General features: G+C 44.3%; 1 long non-coding RNA gene across 1 annotated transcript in view; it reads left to right on the top strand.

Moving 5' to 3' along the window:
* Window positions 1-13,207, top strand: part of LOC146182041 (uncharacterized) — a 63,192-nt gene extending 49,985 nt beyond the window's left edge. Inside the window, exons 2-4 of the long non-coding RNA XR_014700044.1 lie at window positions 5,574-5,651; window positions 9,253-9,338; window positions 13,202-13,207. This is a non-coding gene — a long non-coding RNA (uncharacterized LOC146182041). The remainder of the gene's footprint in view (window positions 1-5,573; window positions 5,652-9,252; window positions 9,339-13,201) is intronic.
* Window positions 13,208-16,467: the final 3,260 nt, after the last annotated feature.

The following is a 16,467-nucleotide window of genomic DNA, read 5'->3' as shown; positions in this document are numbered from 1 at the left end:
TCATGCTCCGGTGGTAGAGTGTAAAGTGTGATGCTTTACCTACCTACAGCGACGTTTTTTCTTCATTCCTTTTTTTTTTTTTTCACAAAACGCTATACAGAGTGGTCGAATAGGCGAAGTAAAGCGATTTACGTGCAACCCATCCTGTTGTAAAAGCTTCAAGTTTGTCACCCATCCTGTTGTAAAAGCTTCAAGTTTGTCAGTTTCTTTAATACACCAAGTACACATGTCTAAGTTTTCAAAACATATACTCCGTATTTATCGGATATAATATATCTGATATGAAGATCGCCGTGGGGAACAGCCGTTCAGTGTTTTCACATGATATGTAAGGCTAATAGCATTAGCATATACCTAACATCATAATCATTATCAGCTAACAAAACAATTCCATTCTGAGGAGGGGGAGGGAGAAAAGGGAAAATTTAGGCAAAGTCCGTTCCAACACAATCCAAAAGAAAACCTCATCTTCACAACCTATAAACACATGCTCAACAGTTTGTTATTTCAAAATAAAATACAAATAACACATTACCGTACAATGATTTCCCTTTCCGCTGTCGATGTCTTCACGGGCAGTACCCCTCATGCAACTTACAGAACGTTTTAGGAGCAGGTTGTATAGGCTTTCCTTTTAAGTTAATGCAACGAGCATTGTCAAAGCTCTTGCCAAGCAGAATTCAAATCAAATCAAATCAAAATGTTTATCCAGGGAATCTCCTGCGGAGACAGAGGATAAAATATTGCCTGACGAGACCCCTGTCCTCGATTAGTTCGTACAGCATTCCTTGTTTAACAAACGGAATCCGCTTCATACAGAAAATGCGATTTTGATTCAATATACAGCAGAAAGATGTTACAATGCTGCAGGTAACAAAAAAAAAAAAATACGTAGAACACACATACGTGGTGTTCAAACAGAAATTATATACCCAGATAAAGTTAGTAAACATCTTTAGATGCGTTACACGTATTTAGAGAACAGTAACAGAGCGCTACTCAATGCGCGTATCATAGAAAAAAAAAAAAAAGGCAGTGAAAAAAAAAAAAAGAAACGTTTTGGAGCAGACAACATAATATATGCTGTTTACACAAGAAAGGTTTTGTATTTTTTTTTTTGCGTTTATGCGTGCTGTCAGTCCAGTTTATAATCCCCTCAGTTTGTTCAGGCACCGGATAGCTTGATTAGATAACTGTTTCCTGTAATTGACAAATTAAGTAGAAAACAATCTTGTACATATCACAAGAAAAAGAAACGGATAACACGACTCGCACGGTTCAACAGGAAGGAAGCCATTGTGCAACATAAGCGCAGGAAAGGAGTGGCTAATCTGCTCAGGCCCTATAGATTTTGATGCGCTTTCTTTCGCTGCTGCTGTTCGGATACTGTGGCAATGCTTTGTAGGTTTCCAAATGTCCGGTAACGTGAGGGAGCACTTCCACAGGCGGCTAAGGTATATACGATCTTATCTCTGCTTCTGGTAACCAACCAATGACATGATAGCACGCTGGAAGCGTAGGAATGACCGAGAAGTATGATGATTAAGACGGAAGATAGTGCTATCGGTTCCGTGTGGGCCAGGGGGAGGAATTGAACGAGAAAAGTTAGGCCTAAGAGGTGGCAAAGAAGCTACGGAAGGCAGCCCTGCCTTACCCAGAAATTGCCGTCGGAAGATGTTAGTTAAACATGTTTTTCGAAACCGACATTGACTGAACAGACTCGTGCAATTGTCACCGCCAACTTAAGGTCGGAACTTTCGCCCAGGTAAAGCCTCGGCTTCAGGTTGTAACCGAAGCCTGACAACATTCCGTTCGTGCCCTTTGATCGTCCGACCGCCGGCAGCTACGGCGGGTCCTGTCGTCCGTGGCGGACGGAAGATATCGCCTCAGCGTACAATTGCGGCCCGTTTTGGAAGTGTGGTGTCATAAGTGCGTGTGAATATGGTGTGCTTCTTTGAAGATTCCTCGGAACGTGTTGCTTCTCGACCTCCTGCGCTAATGCAGTAAGTGGGATGGCGGTCAGCCAGCTTTTCCTTTATGTTCATGAAAGTCGCAACTTCGATTTTTTGTTTGTTGGTCTAGAGTATCGATACACATAATGAGTGTTTGTTAAACTTTGAGGCTTTGGAAAATCTCAGAAACAGGCGAGAGCAACACGAAATATCGTGTCCAAAGAGGCCGATCGCACACTAGTGACTGATCTGCAAACTGGAGGCAGTACCGCTGTTTTAGCTGTGGAAGGCTCTCTCGAAACTGTGAATGTGTTCTGTGCGCGAAAGGATCACCAGAGACCAGAGCGATTGCTCAGCGTCTGACAGCTGTGAGGTATACAGAAGGCGCTGACGGGAGGATGGGCACGAGTTCTAATTTCGTCATAGCAATGGAAACCGATAGTTTTTATAACTGGTAAATACTCGGAAGATATTCGGCTTTTGAATGTGGACGAGGATGTTCAACTTCGTAGCGTTCGAGTAACTTCTAAATTTCAGAACTGCCACTCATTCGTGTTTTCCCCTTTCGCAGGGTGTTTTCACTTATAGCCATATGTATTGGTGCCAAGTACAACTTGTGTAGTTGGTGCTAGGTACAAGAAAGGGCTTGCTGTACGGTGACAAGTGCTTCGGCTGAACATTCCATAGACGTAACGGCGACCGCTATTTCGTAGTCTCTGGAGCAGAGGGGAAGGCAGCACGAGTACCGAAAAAGATAATCACCGCCCGCTACGGCCTGCGCTGCCGAAGACACGTGCTAGCCACCAAGTGGAGCCCGTGACGTCAAGTGAAACGCCCCTTATCGTATCAAGGATACTGATCATGAAACGATTTGGCGTTGAGTGCTTGCGTAAAAAACAAAAAATAGAACAAAACATAAAATTTTCTTTGGGGCACGCCGCCAAGTAACACATCTTTTATTCCGAACAATACCCTCTATAATCTGCCTGCTTTCAAACCTTTAACGCGCCTGCCTAGTTACGTAGCGTCACTGCGAAATTATGGTTGAATAAATAATGCTTTCAACTACAAATTCCAGCGCGACAAGGACACATCCACTTGGCCTCGTTTTAATGGTGATGGGAAAAATTTGCCGGGCGTATAAATTGCGGCTGGCGCAGCTAAATTTTTAAAAGCCATTGCTCTTGAGAGAAGCTCGTTCTGTATAAACGTTACACTGCAGCCGACATTTATCAGATCCCTGCATTTTATTCAAAGCCGCCCCTATTCCGTGATTTTAGTCCGCGAAGTTGACGTATGGGTCTCCGGCAATTGCGAAGAGTCAAATGAGCAATGAGGAAATAGATTTTTGCTGTAACTATAGATACGCTAAAAAAAAAAAAAGACTTGTTATACACCTCAACAGGCGCAGCTACTGATTGGGAAACGCAGATTCTTCGCCACGTATACGTGTCGTCTGATGGCTGCGGTAAGCGCCCAATGGCAGTAGCTAACGTCGATTGAGGACAAGAGATGAAGCCATCTAGCTAATGAATATGGGCGTAGAACATACTTCTGGTCATTTGATTGGAAATCAAGGTGCTTGACATGCAGCTTGGTCCACATGCGGTTAGGAAGGAGAGCCGACGATACTCAACGTCAACTACAGGGCTTCCTTTTCCCGGGCAGAAGATCTGCAGCTCACCTCCACTTCTGCGAGAGCTGTCGTTGTGCGCAAATAAATTGGTGAAAATGACATTGCGTAGGTTATAAAAAACCGTAGCTTGCGTTTTACTGTTGGCGAAACAGAAAAAAGGTTGTTCCTTGTACACAGCTACGCAAATTTGACACAACGTATTCGTGACATAATTTCGTACTTACAGGGAACAAAAAAAAAAAAAAAAGGCCAAGTAATGCGAGCAGCAGGTACTGTATATATAGAAGCCATCCATGGAAGCCAAGGCAAAAAGGCACAAAATTGAACGAGTTCGTATAGACCCATGTTGTTTCGGGACCGCAAGGACTAGGATTGTAGTGCTTCAGACCAGAGTGTTGTAATCATGAACTGGACTGCGCATATCATGTGCTTTTGCTCCTTTGTTTTTTCTTTTTTTTTTCTCTATATATTGCGTATTTCAATAAATTTGGTCAGCTGATATTCAGCACCTGTTCTGTCTTTTTTCGTCTCTGTCCTAGTACTTGTGGGGTCGAAACAACATGGAGCCAGTGCAGCTAATTTGCACTACGATATGCGGGAGTGAAGTGAGGATGGAGTGCTGAATTGGCTCTGAGAAGAGGTATACGGCATATAGCGTTTAACGTCCCAAAGTTACTCAGGCTATGAGGACTGGCGCAATTGAGAGCTTCGGAAAACTTCGATTACACCGGTTTCTTTAATGTGCACTGACAACGAACAGCCCGAGGGGGCCTTGCGTTTCGACTCTCTCCGAAAGTAGCCGCCAAGGCCGGGATCGAACTCTGGTCCCTCGGCACAGTAGTCGAGCGCCCTAACCACTGATCCACCGCGTCGAGTCGGGGAACGAAGCCACAGACTCGCGAATTATACACAGTTTGCAACGACGTCATTGTGATACAGGTACGGCTCAATAGAATTCTTGGCCGATGTTGAAGCGAAAAGCGCACTCATCAATGGCTTCCAAACAGCTGTGCCTTTTTCAAGAGCGGATACGACGTGTCTTCTAAAGAGTTATATGAATATTGATACAGCAGCTTACTGGGCTCAACCAGACGCCCGACACATCCGTCTAAGGCTCGATCGAACATTTAAATTTAATGTTCCGCGTGATATTTCGTGTCATCAGACATGCTTGATACATCGACTTCGTTTAAACGTGGCTTTCACGCGCAAGTACTTACATTTAATTGGACAGATGGACTCACCGGAATGTTCAACTTGTGGCATCCCAGAGACTGTGGACCATGTATTATTGGTGTGCCCAGAGTATGCGAACGAAAGAAATGTGCTAGCTGCTTCCTTGAAGCGTTTAGACAAGAGGCCTCTGTCGGAGGAACTGCTGTTGGGCGCTTGGCAGGACAAGGGGAAGGGCGTCCAGGCAGTGCGCGCTCTTTGCCGTTATTTGAGCGCCAGCGGACTTGATTCACGTTTGTAAAGCAAGCTGCTGTGTCTGTATATATATTTCATATGCCTTCTCCCACATCGTCACCCATTATGACCTTCTTTCTTCTCTCCTTCCCCTTCCCCAGTGCAGAGTAGCAGGCCAGATTTGAATTATTCGGGCCAACCTCTCTGCCTTTTCCTTTCAATAAATCCATCTAATCTAATCTTGGACAGTAGAATTAACAGGGCAGAAATGAAAAAATCAACACCAAAGAAACGTTAACGATAGATGTAGCATGAGGTTCGCGACTTAGCCAGCCTGCGGGAAGGCAGCGCACCAGGAAGCGCTTCTTGAGACTTTTCCCAGTGTTTTGAAACTCACGTCATACTGCTCTTAGAAAATAAATATATGCTTCAGGGAGGCGCGGACTGTTCCTGTCGCCTTTAGAAGTGTCGCACCAGCAATAAAGCTACGACAAACTTCAGGCAGTCACGCTCCTACAGGAGCGCATTGATACCGCATGTGGTGATGTGCATGTGGTGACGTGAGTATACCTTTTCAGGTCACGACCTTGGGACTGAATTCCTGGAGAAGCACAACGTGGCAGGTGTCTCAACCTTTGTCTGCCACTTCAGCACAGGTGAGAGCACAACCCACCTGAAAGAACGCACAGAAGGACTATACTTAGCTCTCTTAAAGGCTTTATTTTTGTTTTTTTGTTTCGTGAGCTATGAGAGTCTGAAATTGAAAGAAAGCTTCTGTTACGACGTGACCAGGAATACCAAAAGAAGAATGCTGAACGATACGGCATGATAACCCTTCTTTTTCACTGGCTTACGAGCATGGAGTAAGTCTCGTAGAGGACGGTAAAAAAAAAAAAATGCATGAATGTGCACTGTCCCGTAACATACGTACGCAGGCGTCAAGGGGGTCGTTTAGGTGCCTCTCTGGAGAATTGGCACGGGGGTCAGTGATTTCCACACGTGGATCTCATTTCTTAAGCTTTTGGCAACATAGTGTTTTCTCTAGGGCTCCATGATTACCCCGGAAGGAGACTGCAGCCATGAAATTAGGAGGCGCCTGCTTCTCGGAAAGAGAGCCATGGCTAGCCTTGACCGCCTAGTAAAGAGCAGAGACATTAGACTGCCAACCAAGATCCGTATACCTCGTGCTATGGTCTTTAAAGTTGTGATGTATGGATGCGAGAGTTGGACTATGAAGAATGCTGACCGCCGAATAATTGACGCGTTTGAATTGTGGTGCTGGTGGAGACTCTTGAGAGTTCCTTTGACTGCCAGAAGATCAAATCAGTCGATATTGTCGACCATAAACCCAGACTGCTCATTGGAGGGTCAAATTCTAAAGTTAAAGCTCAGCTACTTTGGTCATCTGATGAGAAGAGAGGAGCCGCTGGAGAAAGATTTGATGTTGGGAATGGTTGAGGGTCACCGGAGAAGGGGCAGGCAGCGAACACGGTGGTTAGATGGCATTCTCGAGGCGCTGCAGATGAAGTTATGTGATGTTAGGAAGATAGTGAGAGACCGGAAAGCGTGGCGTGATATGGTCCGTAGGGTCACGAAGGGTCGGACACGACGGAACGACTGAATTGAACTGAACTGAACATAGTGTTATGGACTTGGTCACAAGCAGAGTACGGAGGAGGGAAGAAGGAAGAGGAAGAAGCGCTGGTTTCTGGGGCTAGCAGGCTTCATGGCCCGGCTGCCACAGCACTGTAAATAAAAACCCCCTTGCGGATTTCACCGTAACAATATCATTGATTTCATGGTTTTGCGGTTTGTCTTAGCCCATAACGCCTGCTGTCAGCGCCCACCGATGGCGTCAGACATACGCTGTGAGAGGGAAGGAGAGGATTTCATGTCTTTTGTTCTTCGTGGAACGAATGTGTTTTGACACCAGGTTACTAAGTTTGCAGCACTATAACTCAGCACATGCGTTAAAGTTCAGCTTGTGATTTGGTTTATGAGGTGTAACGTGTCAAAGCGATTCAAATAATTAGGGATGGCACAGTCGAAGGCTCCGAATAATTTCGATCAGCTAGGTTTTTTTTTTTTTTTTAACATTCATTGATATCGCATAGTGCACGTCCACCGGTGTTCCGCCTCCACAGAAACACGGCCGCCGCAGCCGGGTTCAATACCAGGTCCCCTGGCTCTGAAGTCGATTGACTAACCACTGAGCCACCACCGCGGGGCGTTTGATAAATCTGCCCTACCAGTCTTGCACGAATTAGTGCAGATTACTAGCAGATTTAGTATAAGCTAAGGAATCTTGTCAGAGAAAGAACGCTAGCAGACGACAGACCGGGAAGAGGAAGACACACACATATGCGCTCATTAACAACTTTATTTTGGAAGACAGCCGATCTGCGCCTTATATACAAACAAATACCAAAATGTGCATGAGCATGGTTATCAGAGCTCAAGCATCCAAGAAACGGCATCTGATACTGAACGAAAATTAACGACGGAATGCGGGGGGGGGGGGGGGGGGGATGCAAAGGAACAGAACGAGGCGCACATGAAGCCCAGAAAAAATGATATTGAAGGGAGCCAACAAATAAAATGGCTAAAAGCGAGAATGAATGCAAGAGACCAATAACAGAAACAACAAAACAGGGCAAGCATATAAGCTCAGTCTAAAAGCCAAGGCTGTAAATGTCAACAAAGGTAAAGACGCTAAAATGTAAAAAATGATGAAAAACATGAACAACTGCTAAAAGGCGCTAAAAGAAAACACTGAAATCTAGTCAGACAAAACCGAAAAAGACAAGTAAAAGGACACTCACAAAAAGGTCATACGCCTAGCAAACTGAAAAACAGGACGGGCTAAAGAACAAACCACAGATGCATGAAACCTTATTGCAATAAAACGATGGGGCAAAGACAGAATAGCTCGATTAAAAATTACGGCAGGCGAATGCGGAACTAATCAACACATGCGAAGACTAGCGTTCTTTCTCTGACAATGAATAACCAACTCGCCCAGCAACATACCCTGTTTAAGGAATCTACTTTTCTACAACGGTAATGTGGTGGTATTATCGGCATATAATATATATCCAGCAAATGTAAGACGTGATGACAAATCCTTAATGTTAAGTAGAAACAGAGACAGTCTAAATGTGGAACACTGAGGAACTCCAATGTTAGTAGTCTTTGCTTGCCAACGTTCAGAAATGAAAAATATATTTATACGCCTGTGTGAATAGTTACGGTGCGGCTCCAATGTGCTCCCAGGATACAAATATCTAAGCGAGTACATTGTTAGTGGTAGCATTTGTATTGACCGAGTTTTTCATGTCATTTCTATTTGTGATTGAATGATGCGGCAGCAAAATTGCCTCACTGTGATAGGCGCCTTAATATGTGCTGCAGGTATGGATTCGCTCCGCAGCAATAATTCACAAAACTCGCTGTAAAGCAGTCTGGTTACGATCCCCCTGCCACAACAGTCGTTTAAGAACCCCTCGTTCACTATGACTCACCTAATTCCGCTTTGGAGCTAGTTCATCCCACTCGTGGCATTGTTGCTTGCACTCTCGCAACTATTTCGGGCCACCAAAGATACATCTGCAACCGCGGTTACTGTTACCGTCGCCACGCGTTCCTTACTGACATTATTGGGACACATTGCAGCCTTATTTAAAGGCATATTTCCTGATATCAAGAAAATGCAATCAGTATATGACGATTTGAACGAGAAAGGCCAAGAAACCCTGGTAAATCTGTATTATAATAAGAGTTGTATCGTAGACTTCCCCTATAGCCAATCAGAAAGCCTGTTGGCGATCATGTGTCGCGGCATAGTGCAATCTTCATTGTTGGGACACGCAGTCGTTCGTCGCCATCAAATATTAGAATCTCAGTGCGCCTCTGTGGAGAAGTTATGCGGTGCCAAGAAAGATGCAGCAGTATTTCTGGTCCACAGCGCAAAAGCGGCCAAAATTCATGCTGGCGCTTGCTCTTCTAGAGTTTCGTGGATAAGCATGTATGCAGTTGTCCAATCAGGAAGAACCAGAAAAAATATTTTGCTTTGAAATTTTCTATTTTTACATCAACATTAAGACTTACTTCTGCAGAAGACACACAATGTTCGATCTGCCTTCAAAGAACGTTGTTGCGGAATAATCAAATAAGCGAAAGTGCTTTGTTTAACAATTGGTTGTTACGCTGCCTTCCGCAACCTGGTGACGCGTGTGGTGACGTCCACGTTCTTTGCAGGTCATGACCTTGTGAGAGTAGAGACTGGACTCAAGGAGAAAGACACAGCGGATATGTTTCCACCATCGCCCATGACTTCGACACAGGTGAGTGCATTTTGGGATTTCTGAAATGTTTAGTCTTTTGATGTGGTGGAGCAAGGGACATCCATAAACACATACACAAATGGAAAGTTGAACGATGTGGCATAAAAATATGGCTTGCTTTATGGGATTATGCGCGAGAAAGTAATAATTGAAGAGGAAAGTCGAAACTAAGAACATCTACGAATGTGTTTGGGGACTCTTCAGATGGCGGGCAGGCTAGTATCCTATATTTTTGCAGTTTGATCATCAGAGCCTCGTTTTTTCATGTATCGATAATTTTTCCTTAATTTCAAGGCTTTTCTTAAGTCAAGATTTTAGCCCTACGTAGTTATCCTTAGCGCTAAGCGATGACGCTAGCTGCGCTCTTTCGAGAGTAGCCTCGCCGTGTTCGTTTCATTCATTTGCATAAATGCCCCTTTACCTATGAAATGTTTGCGAGGTCAAGATAGGTGTAAAGTATAAAGACAAGTTAATCGCTTGCTTGGAAGCGGGCTATAGAATAAATGGACTGGATCGCCCTTATGGATGGATGGAATATAGGAGCGTCCCCTTTGAAACGGGGTGGTAGCAGCAGCTATGATGCTCATTTTTATCCCTATATCTTAATTATTGGTTTATATTGGTTAACTATACCATCATTCTGTTTCTTGAATTTTTGTTTTTGCATTACGAAAAACCACTCTTCCAGTCGTTTTTTTGCTAGCTTCCACCGCCGATATTGACCCGGCCACTGGTATCTCTACACTCCAGAGCTTCAGGAAGAGTGACTGCGCGTGCATCGGATTTCGCATTACATTCGAGTATAATATGGTCAATTGTTTCACTGGAGTTACCACATACAGCACATGCGTCATCTCCATTGTTAAATTTCTTTTTGTAGCTGCGTGTTCTAAGACACCCTGATCTAGCTTCAAAAGGTAGGGCTCTGCCTCTTGAGGTATCAAAGAAAGCCTCCTTTCTGATCTGCGTTTTCCACTTTCGGTATATTTCCACACCCTGTTTCTTTTCCATTGAATTTATACAATTTTTAGCTTCTGTGTTTTTCACCTGTAGATTAACGCTCTTTATTTCTTCGTCCTTGTGACCAGCATACTTACAACTTAGTTTCCTAGTTCTTTTCCTCCATTGTGAGTCAACGCTTTTTAGGTATAGGTACTTAAATACTTTAGTCGCCCATCTGTTACTGTCAGCTTCCCGTTCTTCGAAAGATGCCCTGCCCATAACTCCCTGTACTGCCTTATTTGTGGTTTTGCCGTGGGCACCTAGTGCTAATCGTCCGACGGCTCTCTGATTTATTTCTAATGTCGATTGTACCTCTTAATTTAGGCACAAAAGTGCATTTCCAGAAGTAAGCCCAGGCACCATAATTCCTTTCCAAATACCCCTTAAAACCTCATACCTGTTGTATCCCTACAATGCCCTATGCTTCATTATCCCGGCATTTCTTCGCCCTTTGGCCTTAAGTGATTGCTCATGCTTTCCAATGTATGCCAATCCTTCGGGTACCCATACGCCGAGATATTTATATTCTGCTACTCTGGGTATTACATGGCCTTGTATTTTAAGACCCTGATCAGTTGAGCCGTTGAAAACCATCAGACCCGACTTAACTGCACTAAAACTGTAACCTAGAGCGTCCCCTTCATCTCCGCAATACTGAACTATTGCAATTCTTCCAGACTCTCAACTAGCAGCACAATATCGTCTGCATACATCAAACCGGGGAGGCGCTGCTCTACCACCTTTCCACCTAATCTATATGACTGTGTAAAACCTAGGATACTTTCTTGTATTCTCCGTTCCAGGTTTATCATATAAAGCAGGAACAGCAGCGGTGATAGAGAACAACCTTGTCTTAATCCTTTTTATACCTTGACAGCTTCCGTACTTGTTATCCCTTCCCATGTAATTTCTACTTTGTTATCCCGGTATAGTTCCTGTAGGAACTGTGTTATCTCATAACCGATACCTTCTTTTAACATGTTCCACAGAAGTTGCCTGTTTACGTTGTCGTACGCCCCGTGTATGTCCCGGAAGGCCAAATACAAAGGTCTATTTTCCATTCTAGATATTTCGATGAATTGGGTAAGCACGAACAGGCTATCATCTATGCGCCCACCATTTCTAAAGCCGTTCTGAAGTTCTCCGAGTATCTTGTTACTTTCTACCCATCATTGCACCTTTAATTTCACCGCCTGAATGGCCAACCTGTACATAATAGATGTTATGGTAATCGGCCTGTAGGATTTTAATTGCATCCTTTCGCCTTTCCCTTTATAAATCAAATTCATTTTACTCTGCCGCCAGCTGTCCGGAATTTGCTTATTCGTTATGACTGTTTCCAAAGCTTTTAACAACGTTTCCTTAATTCTTGGACCAAGTTCATTAATCGGAATTCTATCTATTCTTGTATATGTATCTGTTCATGTAGATGTGTTGTTAGGAATATTTTTTCTGCCTTTTTCCAGTTTAGATTGGTCAGTTCTAAGCTGCTTTGTATTCTGCTATTTTGTGTTGCTTCCTGATTTGCGGAGGTTACCCTATCGTCGCTTTTAAATGACTCGACTATAACTGGTAGAACGAAAGGAAGAAGATGGTTTGCACGGTATGAAAAAGAACTGAACAAGGGTAAATGGGGTACGCCCCAGTTTCCAGATGAGCCAACGTTTCGACAAGTGGACTTGTCTTCGTCTGGGCATGGGATGTGATGTAGTTCAGACGTAGTTACGGTTGATTGTCAACTGATGTGATGTAGTTCACTGCGTTGTCTCCCTTTAAACAATTTCCCTCGTTATCTTCCCTCGTTATCTTGAATCCGGTCCTGCTTTCTTTGATTCTTTTTACCTAGCCAGCTTATATGGTTCCAGAATTCTCTTGGTCCGCCTCTAGAGGCATCGTGTATGTTAGCCATCCAGCGATCGGTGGACTGCTTTATTTTACTTTGGAAGAGGGCCTGTACACCAAGTTTCTTTTGTCGATATGATTCCCATTTTTGGTCGATTTCCTCCTGAGATACCTGCGCTTTTTTTTTTTTTTTTTTTTTTTTTGCTTCTCGGTGCTCCCTTGAAGTAGCCCGCCGTTGTTCTATGGCTTCCCTGATTTCCTTATTCCACTAGCTCCGTGGCTTCCTCTTTTCATTCCAGCGGTTTGCTACTTTAACCTCCTTAATTTTCCTCCGTATGAGTATTTCTACCTGTTCATAATACCAGTCCTCCTTGGGGCTTTTCTCTATTGTTTCCTCTATGTCTGCTGCTATCTGTGCTATTTCATCGTCGCTTAATTTTGCGTTTACGTTTTGTCTAAGTCCCATTTCTCTTTTCATCAAGGGCCCCATCTGCAGTACGTTTATGATACCTCCCCAGACCGCACTCCCCTGCTTCGTCTATTTCCATTTTTGTGACCTTGCTATAAATTTCCTGCGACGTTAGACAATAGTCAATGGTCGTCTACCTGTTGCGGAATTCCCACGGGATTTGTCCTTCGCATTTTGTTTCTTTATTTACTATAACTAGCTCGTGTCGCTCACAGAATTCTAGCATTAGCTTCCCGTTACAATCCATGTATCCATCCAGATCGTCGATGCGGCCGTTCATGTCCCCCAGCAAAATATTATCGGCCCCGTCTCCAAACTGGCTTATATCGTCACTGAGACATTCAACAAGATTATTGTTTTCTTGCCTGCATTGGTGGGCTGTTCCTAAATAAACTACCCCTAGCCATGTCCTTATGCCGGCAATTATTCCTGATACACAGATATGTTCTTTACAAGATGATTTTATTATTTGCCAATTGTTCCCCGGTGTATCAATATACCTACCCCTCCACCCTTTTTTTCCGTTCTCGTTCTGTTCCACCCTTTCCAGACGTAGCCTTCTATAAACGGCGGATCTTCTAGATTCCTGAGATGAGTCTCGCAGAGCGTACACACGTATTTTGTCATCCTTCAACTGTTGTTCTATCTCTAGCCATTTCGCTCTTTTTCTACCTCCTTGCATGTTTGTGTAGCTGATCCTTGTGCTAAATCTCTTCTTTGTACTCTTCTTTCTCGACCTCCGTCTTGCCAGTTTTTTTGGGCTCAGCCTCCGTTATTACGCTTTCTTCTGCTTCACTTCTACCTCTGTGCACGGAGCCCATGCGGACCCCCTAAAAAGTTTCAGCCCTGCCTGCCTGGCGCCAGCCGATCTCTGCTCCCACCCCTCTGTTAAAATGAATGTCATGTCACTGAAAAGCCCCGCCAATACCTGCTTTAGGCACCTCCCCGTTTATCTCAACAACTTCGAAACGCTTCTACAGGCTTAACTTTCTTATGTCTTGATTAACTGTCACCACGTCCTTTTCCAGCTTTCCGTTCGATCCTAGCACCTCCGGTACTGTGCATACAACTATCTGTGCTTGCTGTGTTGTCTCCCTGATATCGTCAACTCCCTTAGCTAAACTTTCCACCACTCGTGCAGCCTCACCATTTAGGACATCGTTTAGCCCCGCGGCTACTATCACCATATTGCGCCCTGCGGAATTTTTCAACAACCTATATTTTCTCTCTTTCAGCACTGCCCTGATTGTCATCCCTGGGAAGGTTTCAAGTAACACTCGCTTATTCCCCTTTACACTTTCATCTCACTTGCACCTGCTCATGTTAGAATCTCCGGCGATAAGCACCTGGGCATTCTCTCTACCTCTCCCAACTGTTGGCTCCTGCTTTCGGTTATCTTGAATTTGTTAAGCGCCACATGAGACATGATGGAAGTAGTGCACGCTTGTAGCGTTTGCCCGGAATTCCTGCTGTAATGTGCTATAAACCTCTGCATGATGATTGATCATGGGACAGATATAATAGGGATAGAGAAAGGAAACTTTATAATGACGGAACTATGGGGACAATTTTAAGAAGTTCAACGTCCAAAGAGATTCAGATAACGGTGGGCGCCGTAGTGAAGAACTCCAGAAACAGCGACCTCTCGGGGTTCTTTAACGTGTGCTGACATCGCACAGTACACTTGCTCCTTGCTTTCACCTCCGTTTAAAAGCGGCCGCCGTAGCCGGTATCAAACCAGCGTCCTTGGGTTAAGCAGTCGAGCGCCTTATCCACTGAGCTACCGCAACGTGGCAGCATTCAGTGTTAAAGAATATCCTGCACTAGGGCCACCGGAGATCAGGGGTCTGCCATTTGGTCCGAGGTCAATCCTGCTCACCACAGTAGAGGAGCGGGATATGCGTAATGGCGAGACTTGATGGCAATGGGGAGGAGAACAGAATGTTTCTGATTAGAAAAGTACTCGGGGCACATTCAAAGGGTAGGAGATGGTGGAAGAAGGCACGTGTAGGGTGTGAGGAGTGCATTAAAATATACGCGCTGAAGTATGTCCCAGTTGAGTAGTTACGAGAGATTTGTAAATAATGAGGAGAGTACAAAATGTTTCGTTAACGTTTTGATAGTCAAGTGTTTATTTATTGTTGGCAACAGAAAATAATGTTCCGTGCTAGTGCATAAGGACAGGAAATCTCAAGCGGCTTATTCCTTAGCTCACGAGTTAAGTGATTGGCTGGTGATCCCAAGGACACGGGGTTGTTCGCGGCCGCGGGGGCCGCTCTTCGATGGAGGAGAAAAGGAAAGCGCCCGTGTATTGTGCGATGTCAATGCATATTGAAGAACACAAGATGGTAGAAATTTCTACAACCGGCTCCCACTACACAGTCCCTGATATCATGAGTCGCTTTGGCATTTGAAACCATACCATACCATGCTAACTACTCCTTTAGTTTGCATCGAATCGACGTATATCAGCATCGGTGCGTTCTGGGCGAGTTGGTTGTTCATAGTGGATGGAAAGTTTGTGCGCACTACAGATATGGACAAGAAGGAGACACACACAGGCGTCGTATACCCGGATGGATTGACGGGTGAGCGAAAGAGGTCTATCATATCGGTGATCATAATGTGGGTATCTATAGGTAGCATTAGGAAGTGGTTCAGAGCGAGGACTTAGTGTGAATGTCGCGGTCTGACTCTCATGCCCAGTGTAGCGCGAGCCAATCTACCTGGAATGAAATCGGCTGCGACTTGTTTTGAAACGGTTGTGATGCAAAGGTTATCTAGGAGAAAAGGAGGCGCAATGATTGGGAAGTTTTTTTGGGACTAAGGGCAGCCTTTTGAAGGATTCGGTGTCCATGTTAGATGCTTGAAAAACATGCTATCGCAATGTGCTGGTTCCGGTGCCGTTTTTATATCTCTTACGAAGTTAAGGAGTGTTTTATATAGTATTAATGCTCAGTGAATGTCTTCAATGCCAACACTGAGCGACGTCTTGTATAATGTGAGGCGCAACCTCATATCCTGTCGTTGACGTTGTGTTAAAGTGAGATATGGAACTATATCTAAGGGCACTCGCCATGCTTTTTCACAATCCCGCGGACGAGATGCGCAATATGATAGCAAACTTTGATGGTAGTGGTCTCTTTTTCTTGCAGCATCCCCAACCATTTGTTCCTTCTTTATTCTCGTTTATATATAAAAAAGGAGCAATAATAAATAGGTTGAGCTTTTCTGAACGATTAATTTAATTTTCTGAGCACATTTGGGGACTTCCTTGTTCGCATGGGGCGAAACGCAGCTCTCAAGGTTCAAGTAATCGTGCAACACCGCTTAAGGTTGTCCTTTCTCAAGGGTGCGCAATATGTTTGCCACATGGTCTGGATCGGTGTTATGGCGTGCAGTCATTCCGCGAGAAGAAACTGTATGCTCACTGTAATGTACGAATGATCAGTCATGTCCCACTTAAATTCTTTACCGCACTTTATTAACAGTAGCTGAAAATATCCTGAGAATCAAGGTCTCCAGGACCCTTAGTTGAAAGGTTAAGATTTCTGCGTGCGATATCTGGGATTTATAATAAAGTTCAACGTTCAGCTAGTTGGTCACACATCTCTTTGAAGAAGGCAGCAGAGCAGGTAATAACACAAAGAATAAGAAGTCCACACAAACACAAGGACAACGCTGCACTAACAACTATATTGACAAGAACCCCCAGATCTGCTCCCTTCACTTCACGCCTGCAGCCAACTTCTTCTTTGTATTTAACATCCTGCCGGTTTGCGCAGAAATTCTAATTACTTCTACAACAAAACCACT

The sequence above is a fragment of the Amblyomma maculatum genome, chromosome 8 (genome assembly GCF_055883805.1).
Source record: "Amblyomma maculatum isolate TAMU_Amacu chromosome 8, ASM5588380v1, whole genome shotgun sequence".
In the NCBI taxonomy this organism is placed as follows: Eukaryota; Metazoa; Arthropoda; class Arachnida; order Ixodida; family Ixodidae; genus Amblyomma; species Amblyomma maculatum.
Note: the sequence above shows the minus strand (reverse complement) of the source record. Positions and strands in the feature narration are given on the sequence as shown.